This window comes from Trachypithecus francoisi, unplaced genomic scaffold, assembly GCF_009764315.1.
Source record: "Trachypithecus francoisi isolate TF-2019V2 unplaced genomic scaffold, Tfra_2.0 Lachesis_group8, whole genome shotgun sequence".
NCBI classification, from domain to species: Eukaryota; Metazoa; Chordata; class Mammalia; order Primates; family Cercopithecidae; genus Trachypithecus; species Trachypithecus francoisi.
Genome location: NW_022681473.1, coordinates 26541798 through 26553815, shown reverse-complemented (window position 1 = coordinate 26553815; position 12018 = coordinate 26541798). Strand labels below are relative to the sequence as shown.

The 12018-nt window shown below is 36.0% G+C and overlaps 1 long non-coding RNA gene across 2 annotated transcripts in view; it reads right to left on the bottom strand.

The window, feature by feature from the left end:
* Positions 1-10664, bottom strand: part of LOC117080961 — a 104078-nt gene extending 93414 nt beyond the window's left edge. For both annotated transcript variants that reach the window (XR_004436026.1, XR_004436025.1), the window contains exon 1: positions 10605-10664. This is a non-coding gene — a long non-coding RNA (uncharacterized LOC117080961). The remainder of the gene's footprint in view (positions 1-10604) is intronic.
* Between the last annotated feature and the right edge of the window lie 1354 nt (positions 10665-12018).

Genomic DNA, 12018 nt, shown 5'->3' with positions numbered 1-12018 from the left:
ATCTTTATTAAATTTAGAGAATTCATGAGGTTGCTGGAACTGTACTTACTATTCTAGGACAAATCACCCATTAATAAATCAAAAGAGAACTAATTATTAAGAACGTATATTACAAGAATGTATATTACCTCTGTTGGCTATGAAAAGAAAAATAATTCAAAAACAAACTGGTTGTGTGTGTGTGTGTGTGTGTGTGTGTGTCCTGACCTTGGCCCTGCTAGTCTGTAATCTCCTTTTCTTATAGGTGAGTTATTGGGAATGATGCTGTAGTAGTCAGTCTCTAGGATGGCCCCCAGCGGTCTCTCCTTCCTGGTACTCATACCTTTTGTATTCCCCTTCTGCATTGCTCTGACAGCATAAGCCTGAAGTTAGGCCATCATTTACTTTTAAGGTGCAGTTTTCATTATAAACACGTGCTCACTTTCTATCTCTCTTGCTCTTGCTACGGAATCACTTGTTCTGTGAGAGACTCATGTGAGAGGAATTGAAACTCCTGCCAAAATCACATGCATGAACTTGGAAAAAGAACTTCAGTCCCCCACCGCCATGTCTTTAAAGACTACTGTCCCTGTCAACAGCTTTTCTGCAACCTAATGAAAAACACTAAGCTAAAAAAACAGCTAAGTTGCTCCTAGATGCCAGAAAAGTGTGGAAAATCAAAAGAAAAAAAAAGAAAGAAAGCTGATAATGAAACCCTCAAGGATCCCTATTATGTGCTTTTTAAACAAGTTATTCATAATGACAGATAAGCATAAATATGTGTTCTTGAGAGCCTGAGTGGTATAAACATGTCCTCTGACACAAACAGGGAATTCCCTTTGGTTGTATATTTTACTCTTTACAACCCATAGGAAACTTTTATTGAACTTAATGATATATAATAATTTGATTTAACAAATGCAAATTATTTTGTCGTTAAATTACATGCTTTTTCTTCTTCCAAAATATAATTTAAATGTACATTTCCAAAACTGGAACATGTTTATCCTCTTGCTTAGAACTGATGGATGCTGTACCTCAGATAGAAATTTTATGGTATAAAAGATAATAAGGTGAAATATTTCCCTGTATCCTAATATCCAAGATTCACATTTCTGATCATTGCAGAATATTTATTCTGACTCACAGCAACTTTGTAAAACTTTGTTTCCCCTTCAATATAGTTTTAAAAAATGTGGCCTAATAGCTCTTTCTTTTCTTTCTTTTCTTTTCTTTTCCTTTCTTTCGTTCATTCGTTCATTCTTTCTCTCTCTCTCTTTCTTTTCTTTCTTTTTTTTCTCTTTCACACATACATATACATACACAAGTGTCAATGTTACATATTAAATATTTTTACAAGCTCAAAATGTTAGCATTATAAATACAGAATAATATAATGATTTACTGATGGCAATAAAAAAAAATAGCTAAGAAAATGACAGCTGAGGATTTTCTTAGGACTTTGTCTGTCCTGCTCAGAATTACTAATAAACTTTATTGTAGCACAAAGAAAGACTTATCAGCCCTCAAAAATAGCAATTTGTGTTTAATGGGGCCTTTAGAATTCTAATACCAGGATTAGATTAAATTAATAGGAAAAGCTGTACAAGGCACTTCAGTGACTGTTAAATAGTTGGCAAATTTTGTTATGGCTACCTTCAGGGAAACAGACAGAAATTTAAGGCCTGATTATAGAAAACATACACAATCAAACAACTCTTGAATATTTGCTTGTAGCTCAAGAAAGACAACGGGCAATAATCAATCAAAGTAGCTCTGTCTTCATAGCTCAAGATGAGTGCATTAAAACCAATATAAATGCAACCCAGACTGCAGTAAACCTTTTGAGGGTTATCATGGTCATAAACTGGGGTGTCTTTTAGGCCCATCATAGATCCAGCAAAGGCAACCAAACCTTAGAGATGAGTAAGGTATAACCTGGGAGTTTTATGACCAGAATTCTGCTTTCTGACAATAAAGTGCTAATATAAAATTGTCTTGCAGATGTGCAGATTAAACTCTAACAAAGCAGAGAGTATTACAAATTAATATTACTAAACATAATATTTTAAATATACCACATAATTGGCAGTGATGCATGCGGATAATGGTGTTGGGATGAGGAATTCCCCTCACAACAGTGTCCAGAGAATCACAAATTTCCAAAGTACTGGTTACCTTGAATAATTACTCTTTCCTAAGTTAAACTGACACTGATTGTATACTTCAACATACTTTTAGGAGTCCATCAATTCATAAGACACATGAACTGTTTGCTTGGCTGATGAAGTCATGTATTACACAACCAATCAGTGTAATGACTGATACTATCCTGTCCTGTTGCAATACAGACATAAAGCCTTTGCTTTTAAAATAGTTTACAGAATGGATGGAACTTTTTCTTTCCAGTGTATTTTTCAGTATGTTTTGCTAATTGATTTCATTGCTCTACATTTGAATTTCTTACTTCCTTCTTCTGGTACGTTTCCTTCTGTGTCAGTGAATATTCTAGTAATGGTTTCAGAGAAGATTGTTCAGTAAATAATTTTCTTGGGCCTTACACAACTGAAAAAAATCACTTTATTAGTTTATCACACATAGTTTATGATTTTACATAATTCTCTTGTTGAAGCCATATGGAAAATGTACATATCTTAAAAATACAACGCTATATGTTTTCATATAGAACCACTATACAGATGAAGAAAAAGAATATTTTCAACATCCTATAACCTGCCTCATGCTTCCTTTGAGTTACAACAATACCTTGGGCAATCATTTTCTTGATATGTAATATAATACCATATGTTAGTTTTTAAAGTTTATACAAATAAAATGACGAATGTACTATTTTGTGTTTGGCTTTTCTAATTCAGTGGTATTGTTTCAGAAGTGCTTGTAATTTTTCATTCTCAATGGTGAATAACATTTTATTATGTGACTATATTACAATTACTTTATCCATTCTGATATTGATGGATATTTGGTTATGTTGCCATCTTGAAGCTTTCACAGCACTATAAGCATTTTTATAGATATTTTATGGTACACATTTTATTGGGAATATAGCTGGGAATAAAATTGTTCATGATGGTATATGCATTTTTTCAGTTTTAGTAGACATTGGTAAACAGATTTCCAAAGCAAGCGTATCATTTTATGTTTCCATTTTTTAATTTTTTTTAGATGGAGCCTCGCTGTGTCGCCCAGGCTGGAGTGCAGTGGCGCGATCTCAGCTCACTGCAAGCTCCCCCTCCCGGGCTCACGCCATTCTCCTGCCTCAGCCTCCCGAGTACCTGGGACTACAGGCACCCGCCACCACAACTGGCTAATTTTTTTTTTTTTTTTTGTATTTTTAGTCGAGATGGGGTTTCACCATGTTAGCCAGGATGGTCTCAATCTCCTAACCTTGTGATCTACCCGCCTTGGCCTCCCATAGTGCTGGGATTACAGGTGTGAGCCACCGCACCTGGCCTACGTTTCTATTTTTAGCAAATGGAAGTTCTCATTGCACCATATGTTTATCAGACTTGGGATAGTTGGTGTGTTTTTTAATATATATTTTCATCTTAGATTTGAGGGGTACATGCACTTGTTTGTTGGGTATTGTATACATAATGATGGGGATTGGGCTTCTAGTGTATCCATCACCCAAATGTTGGACTTTGTACCCAGAATGTAATTTTTTTCAACCCTACTCCCAGGATAGTCAGTCTTCTTAAATGTAGCCTTTCTTCTGGATGTGAGGTGATATTGCATTATGGCATTTATTTGCCTTTATTGATAACAAATGATATTGAAAACCTTTTCATATGTTTATTGGCTATCTTGATAAACTCTATTGTGAAATGTCTTTTAAATAATTTTGTCCTTTGAAAATAGGTTGTATGCTTTTTTCTTTTTTATTTGTAGGAATTCTTTATATTCTAAAAGTCCTACAATATTCTAAATATTCTAAATTTTGACCTTCATTATATTCTAAATATCAGTCCTTTGTTGCTTATGTATAATACAGATATCAGCTCCCACTGTGTGGTCTCCCTTTATGCTATCGTGATGGTGTTTATTCTTAACTATAAATAAGTTTAATTTATCAAGTTTTCTTTGGTCCTAATTAAGAAGGCTTTGACTACATTATCATGAAGACAATTTTCTTCTGTAAGTTTTATTGTTTTACTTAACCTTATTATTTAGATGTGCTATACATCTGTAATTGTTTTTAGCATGATGATAAGTATTAATAATGTTATATATGTAACTATATATATAGCTCTTATATATATCACATATGTATATTATATATAACTACACATGTACATGTGTGCATGCATAGATAGATGGCCAGCAAACGCAGTGCTTTTTATTAAACAGACCATCCTTTCAACTGTGCTATAAGAAAACTTTTGCCCTATATTATCTAATCCTGCATTTCTGTGTCTCTCTCCTAACTATTCTCATCTATTGTTCTACTTGTCTCCCCATGTGCCATTACCATATACTTATATTCATAGATGAGGTATGCGATACTGGCAGCTAATCTGATAGTCATTTTTTTACTTTTTACTAAGGTGCTTCAGGACCTTCTGGGTCCCTCTCCACCCGAGGTAATAAATAGGACAGTATAAGTGCAATATGGGCAATTATAACCTCTCTTCCAGAGAAAATGACCAAGGGACTCTAACATGTTTTAGTCACCATAGAAACCTTTCTTCTGATGTTCCTGTTATAAGAGATAAAATATCTTATTGTTTAAGGCTTTTAAAGTCATGTATTTAGTTATTCATAGATTTAAATATTTTAAGTGATATTTATAACCATTCATGTTTAATTCTCTCAGGACTTTTCAGAAATTGTTTTATTTTCTTCTTTAATTTGGCAAGGTAAATTTTAAAAATATCAAGTCAATTTAATACTCATTTATTTTAAGAAATGCTGTTTTAGTGTGGGTGTGAGTGTGGGTGTAGGTCTCTTTTCTGCTTCGGAATGGTTTGAATGCTTTTTCTTATCTTTGATGTTGTAAAACTTAACACTTAAGAGTCTGTCTGATTTGGAAACTCCTAGCAATTTTTCATTCTGGACAGTGTTCCTCCAGTGTGGTCCCTTGTTAATAGTTTCACTGTAGCACATGTGGTAATAGTAAGCTTGGTAAACTTAGGTCGTGTAGACAGCTGAATAACGGCCACCCAAAGACAACACATCCTACCCCCCGGAACCTGCAAATGTTACCTTACAAGGAAAAAAGGTCTTTGTAGATGCAACTACATTAAGAATCTTGATAGAGCACTATTATTTGGAATGATCTGATGGGCTCTAAATGCAATCACATGTAAAGGAAAGGCAGGGGAAGATTTGCTGTAGACAGAAATAAAGAAGACAGATACTCAGAGGAGAAAAATGATGTGAAGATGGAGCAGAAAGAGATTTGAAAATTCAGGTCTTGATCACAAGCCAAGGATGTTGGCAGACACCAGAAGCTAGAAGAGGCAAAAAACAATTTTTTCATTTTCCTAGAGCCTCAGAAGGAGCGTGGCCTGACAACACCGTGATTTGGGCCTAGCAATACTGATTTCAGACTTCTGTGCCCCAGAACTGTGAAATCATAAATTTCTGTTGCCTTAAGCAATGGAGTTTGTAGCAAGTTGTCATAGCAGCTACTGGACACTAATATATATTCCTATTTACTTTTTGAATCTACACCTTGAGCTATTAAGCACTTTTGTGCTTTTACTTTCCTGGTCTGTAACTTCCTTCTGAAATATAATTCTGATTCTTGCCTTTTAGAGATTTTATGTGGTTTCGAATCAACCAAGTTTTCTTTGTCTGTCTTCTACCATTCTTACATTTTTATGCCTTTTTGCCAAGACCAGCTCAGTCGGGGAGACCCTAAGCCAGTGGCACTAGAGGAATTAAAGACACACACACAGAAATATAGAGGTGTGAAGTGAGAAATCAGGGATCTCACAGCCTTCAGAGCTGAAAGCCCCGAACAGAGATTTACCTACATATTTATTAACAGCAAACCAGTCATTAGCATTATTTCTATAGATATTAAATTAACTAAAAATATCCCTTATGGGAAATGAAGGGATGGGCAGAATTAAAGGAATAGGTTGGGCTAGTTAGCCACAGCAGAAGCATGTCCTTAAGGTACAGATCACTCATGCTATTGTTTGTGTCTTAAGAATGCCTTGAAGCTGTTTTCCGCCCTAGGTGTGCTAGGTGTTCCTTGACCTCATTCCCGTAAACACACAATCTTTCAGCTTGGGCGTTAGGGCCATTATGAACATGTTATAGTGCTGCAGAGATTTTTTTTACGGCCAGATTTGGGGTCAGTTTATGGCCAGATTTTGGTGGGCTTGCGTCCAACACCTTTTAATGAACGTAATATGAGAGAGGGAATTTAGAAGGAGTGTAATATCATTGTCTATTTTCTTTTTCTACTATTTTTCTTCTGGTGTTTACGTAGATGCACGAACAAAAGATATTCCCCGCCGGTCGCGGTGGCTCACGCCTCTAATCCCAACACTTTGGGAGGCTGAGGCGGATGGATAACAAGTTCAGGAGATTGAGACCATCCTAGCCAACATGGTGAAACCCCCTCTCTACTAAAAATACAAAAATTAGCTGGGTGTGGTGGTGCATGCCTGTAATCCCAGCTACTGGGGAGGTTGAGGCAGGAGAATCGCTTGAACCAGGGAGATGGAGCTTGCGGTGAGCCAAGATCACGCCATTGCACTCCAACCTGTGCAACAGAGCGAGACTCTGTTTCAACAACAAAAAAGGATATTCCCCATGGTATTAAGCTCTTTTCTTTCTATTATTTTGACTCTCAAGTTTATGAGATATACATGTGTTTGCATGTGCACGGATGGGGTATATGTGCACATATGCGTATGAGATTAACCTAAATATCATAAAGATTATTTGATACAATTATATTTTATTTCCCATTTTTATCCCAAAAGAAGCTACAAAACTATTCTTGATCCCTGAACAGTAAAGCAAGAAGTATAGTGTAATTGGCCTGGTAACAAAGGAAACATGAAAAGAAGATTCAGTTCAAGAACACAATAATTAATATAATAATAATCATAACTATGATTATTATTATAAGTTGCAACTGCAGCAACAGCAAATTGTTTAAGATTTATTTTGGTCAGAGTATAGTGTATGTGTGACACTATTTTCTGCTTCACACATTGGTAATATGGGTAGGTACTATTTGCCTATTTATAGATTATTAAACTGAGATCCAGAATCCTACCCAAGCTAACAAAATGGTGAAATATAAAAATTTAGGTTCATTCCTTTACATTTTATTTCCTCTCATACTTTAGCAGTTATTTAGAACCAAGAAGAACACACCCATAAAAACAAGGAAGACTTTCTAATTCCCTCCCTTCTATACATTTCTTTGGTTTAATATCTTAGGTTCACTTTCAATTTTGATACTTTCTCTTTTTTAGATATAAATCACATTAAACAAGTCATATCCCTGTGATTTACTTTGAGTATAAATTGGTAAAATGTAGCTTTTTCACTTCCGGTTTCCTGAATATTTTTTATTTAATAGCTAAGATTATTGTGGTTTAATAACCCTCATCCTTACTAGGATCTAGCATTGTCCAAACATATTACAATCTCCCATTTATTAAAGAGAATTGGGTAAATTTGTCTCTACATTCCCTCTTATTTTTCTATACAAAATTCATTGAGACAAAGGTTGTTAATTAAAATACTGTCTCCAACAGCTGGTAGCTTCTGGGAGTTATAAGCTAAATGTATTGTTTTAAGAAAATTATGCATAATTGAAACATAGACTAACAACAGCAATTTTAAAATCAAATGTGAAATATAGCTTATTCACAGCTTGTACACACATGTCACTTGGAAGTTAAACAGAATTTCATCAGTTCTTTACTGTTTTTATCACTCTCATCTACTTTCAATGGTCCTAGATAATGAGAAGTTTCAAGCCTGAAGCATAAATCAGTCCCTGTTTTACAGAGTAAGAATAAAAATAAGTTTTCTTCCCATATACTGTTTCAATATCTTATCCAGATTAATGTACAAGAATATCTAGATAAAGAATTTAATTTTTCCTTTTCTCTACCATCAGTCTACCAACCATCTATGATCAATTACAGATGTAGATGATTATCAGGGAAGAAGAAACTCACCAAAAAGTTCTCAGTTCCCAGGTCATAGCATCCAGCACAGTCCTTTGTTCACTGTGAACATGTGTAGTCTAATTATCTTAAGCCAGAGAATTGGTACAACTCTACATTAGCAATTCCATTTTAAGTACCATATATTTATCTTCATAGAGGAGGTATGTGATGATGGCAGCAGATAGTACTTCTACCATACAAGAAACAAGAAAACTACTTCTACGGTACAAGAAACAACTATAATTTTAAATAGAAAGCAAAAAGTGTGTGTATGTATGTGTGCGCGCGCACGTGTGCGTGTGTATTTGTGTCTGTGAAATCAAACATCAGGAGATGTCTGAGACACATTTTATTTACAGAATAAGCCCTACAGGTCCAAGGAATCATGAAAAGAACTATATAATATAAAACATCTAATAACACATAGGTTTTATATTTTATAAAACCTCCAAGTAGGTTTTATATTAGAGCCTTTGGTGTAGATGAAGAAATTCACCCCAAACCACAATTGTTCTACTCCTGTTCCTATCCATCAGTTTCCTACTCTGTAAAATGAGTATACAAATATCACTTTACTGATAGAATTTGTGGCTCATTTATCCATGCAAAATGCTTAGAAGAATGCTTGGAATCTATTATCATTTAATTATTATTATTGCTGTTATATTTATTATAGTTATTTTATGACATAAGAAGTAGATATTGATGCTTTAATCTTACCGATGAGACTCAGAGGTCTTCATTGATTTACACAATGCCCCACAATGAAAAGACAGGAAAATAGTAATATAAAATATTTCTCGGTCTGATATTAAAGTTCCATTAATGTACTATACCGTCTCCTATGATATCAGCAAAGGGGTATACGTATGCTATTGGCAAGTATCCATGGAACTGATATTCATTACCCCACATATGTTGGGCTATCTGTAGATCAGATTTCTAAAATGATGAATGGAAAATGATGTATAAAATGTGTAAACGATGATTTGGAAAAAGAAGTGACTTTTTTTTTCTCTCTATGGCACAGAACAGTACTTTTCATTTAGTCAAACAATTCTAACTAGTCTGTCAAAGTTTATTTTATATGTACACTTTTAAGCAGCTTAAAAATTCCTTTATAAACTCTCAGCAGTAAAAATATTTTTTGCTAAAGGTCTTCACTTGATTAGTCTTTATACTGCCTTCAAACATTCTGTAGTAGTATAGAGAAAAATGAATATAGCTTCCCTGGGAATCACTGAAGCAACTTGTAATTGATGTTCAAATTGGGTAATTTTTACTCATTCCGTGTAAAGAAAGAAAAAAATTAAGGAGAATTGTTGGTACTTGGAGTTATTTCTTTCTTAAGCTGAAAGAAGGGAGAAAAGATCCACACTCTAATTTTTTATACGGAACTCAAATTAGGCTTAAAAAGAAAAGTGCTTCTTTTCTGTGTTGGCAGCTCCTTGATTTTGTTAAGTTGGCAGTTGTTCTCTCTTTCCTATTAAACCACTCATCAGTTGGTAAACTGGGGCTTATTACAGACATATCAAGTGAGAGCAAAAACCTGAAGACATTATCCAGGAACCTGAACACAGCAATGGTTCAAGCAACTTTGCAGAAACATATTCTCATGAGGCATAGACGGGCCAGCTAAATACCACTCCAGGTGGCCATACAGTTCTGAATTTATTTTTCCTCTGTGACTATTTTAAGTAATACGTAGGTACCTCAGAACACTCTGAGGTTGGGAACATACTTTTTTATTATCCCATTTTTAATTATGGAGAAACAGAAAGATCAAACTTACCATTCACATAAAATTGAGAGCTACGGAGCCGGGCGCAGTGGCTCATGCCTGTAATCCCAGAACTTTGGGAGGCCAAGGTGGGCAGATCATGAGGTCAGGAGTTCGAGACCAGCCTGACCAACATGGTGAAACCCCATCTCTACTAAAAATACAAATATTAGCCAGGTGTGGTGGCACATGCCTGTAATCCCAGCTACTCCAGAGGCTGAGGCAGGAGAATCGCTTGAACTCAGGAGGTGGAGGTTGCAGTGAGCCAAGATTGTGCCACAGCACTCCAGCCTGGGCAACAGAGCAAAACTCCATCTTAAAAACCAAAATGGGATCTACGGCAAAGAGGCATGGTTAGGTACATCCCTATGATATAAGCAAGGGTACTCCTCATAAAGGGGACTGGACAGCAGTCCTTATGTTTCACTAAAGCAAACTGCTATTAACATAATCCATTTTCAAACTGTTAAATACAAATATAAAAGGTACAGTTCTAGTGGGCCATGAGGAGGGCTAGGGATGATACACGGAAAGCTTGAGAATACAGGTTCTAAAAAAAAGAAATTCTTTCATCCCTGGACAAAGAGGCAGAGCAACATAGCTAAATAGAAGCATCCAGTGATCATCCCTCCCCGCAGTAACACCAAATTGAACAAAAGTCCATGAACACGTACCTTTATGAGAAGGAAAAATCAGGTGAGGACTGAGGAGAGCAGGCACTGAAGAGTAGGAAAGACAGTTTTTAATCACCTATACTATCCCTCTCCCACACCCAGCAGTGGTCACGTGGCATGGAGATAAAATCTGTGTGTATGAGGGAGAGACAGCACAGTGATTGTGAAATCTTGCATTGGAACTCAGTGCTGCCATGTCACAGTGGAAAGCAACACAGGGCAGAACTCAGCCTATACCCCTGGAGGGCGTTTTAGACCAGCCCTAGTCAGACGTGAATCGTGTATCTCAGTAGTCACAATCTGAGTTCCAGTAAGCCCAGCACTATGGGCTAAAGTGCTCTGGGATTCTAAATGAATTTGAAAGTCTGTCTAGGCCACAAGGATTACAAGTCCAGGGCAAGTCCTGGTGCTGTGCTGGGTTCGAAGCCAGTAAACTTAGGATTCACACAACCTAGTGAGACACCAGCTGGGGCAACCAAGGAAGTGCTTATGCTGTCCCTCTTCAATCTCCATGCAGCACAGCTAGCAGCTTCAGTAGAGACTCCTTCTCTCCTCTTGAGCAAGAAGGAAGAATAAAGAGAACTGTGTCTTACAACTTGAATATCAGCTCAATCACAGAAAAATAGGGTACCAGGAAGATCCTGAGGTCCCCATTCTAGCCCACAGCTCCCAGATGACATTTCTAGAGATATATTGGGCCACAAGAAAGTGCTATGCCTTGAAGGGAAGGACTCAGTCCTGGAAGGATTTACTACCTGGGGACTAAAGAGCCCTTGGACCTGAACAATCAACAGTGGTAGCCAGGTAGTACTTGCCACAACATGGTGTGAGAATCAGTGCTATGCTGGCTTCAGGTGGAACCCAGCACATGCCAGCTATGGTGGATACAGGGAGAGACTCCTCCTGTTTGAGGAAAGTAGATAGTACTAATCTATCTATCTTTAGGAGTACTAATATGTCTGGCAGCAGACTTCTCATTTGAAATATAGGCCAGGAGAGAGTGACACGAAATATTTAAAGTGTTGAAGGGGAAAAAAAAAAAACTTATATAATAGTATAATATACAATAGTATACAATATACAATAGTATATCCTGCAAAAATATTCTTTTAACATAAAAGAGAAAAGGAGATTCCCAAATAAATGAAAGCTGAGATATTTCAAGACGAGACCTGCCTACAAGAAATGTAAAAGGGAGTTCTTCAAACTGAAAGAAAATAATGTTAATGAACAATAATGAATCATCTAAAGGTACAAAACTCACTGGTAATAATAAGTACACAGAAAAACACAGAATATCAAAACACCGTAATTGTGGTATGTAAACTGCTCATATTTTGAGTAGAAAATCTAATAGAGGAACCTACCAAAAATAACAACTATAACAACTTTTTAAGACATAAACCAAATAAGA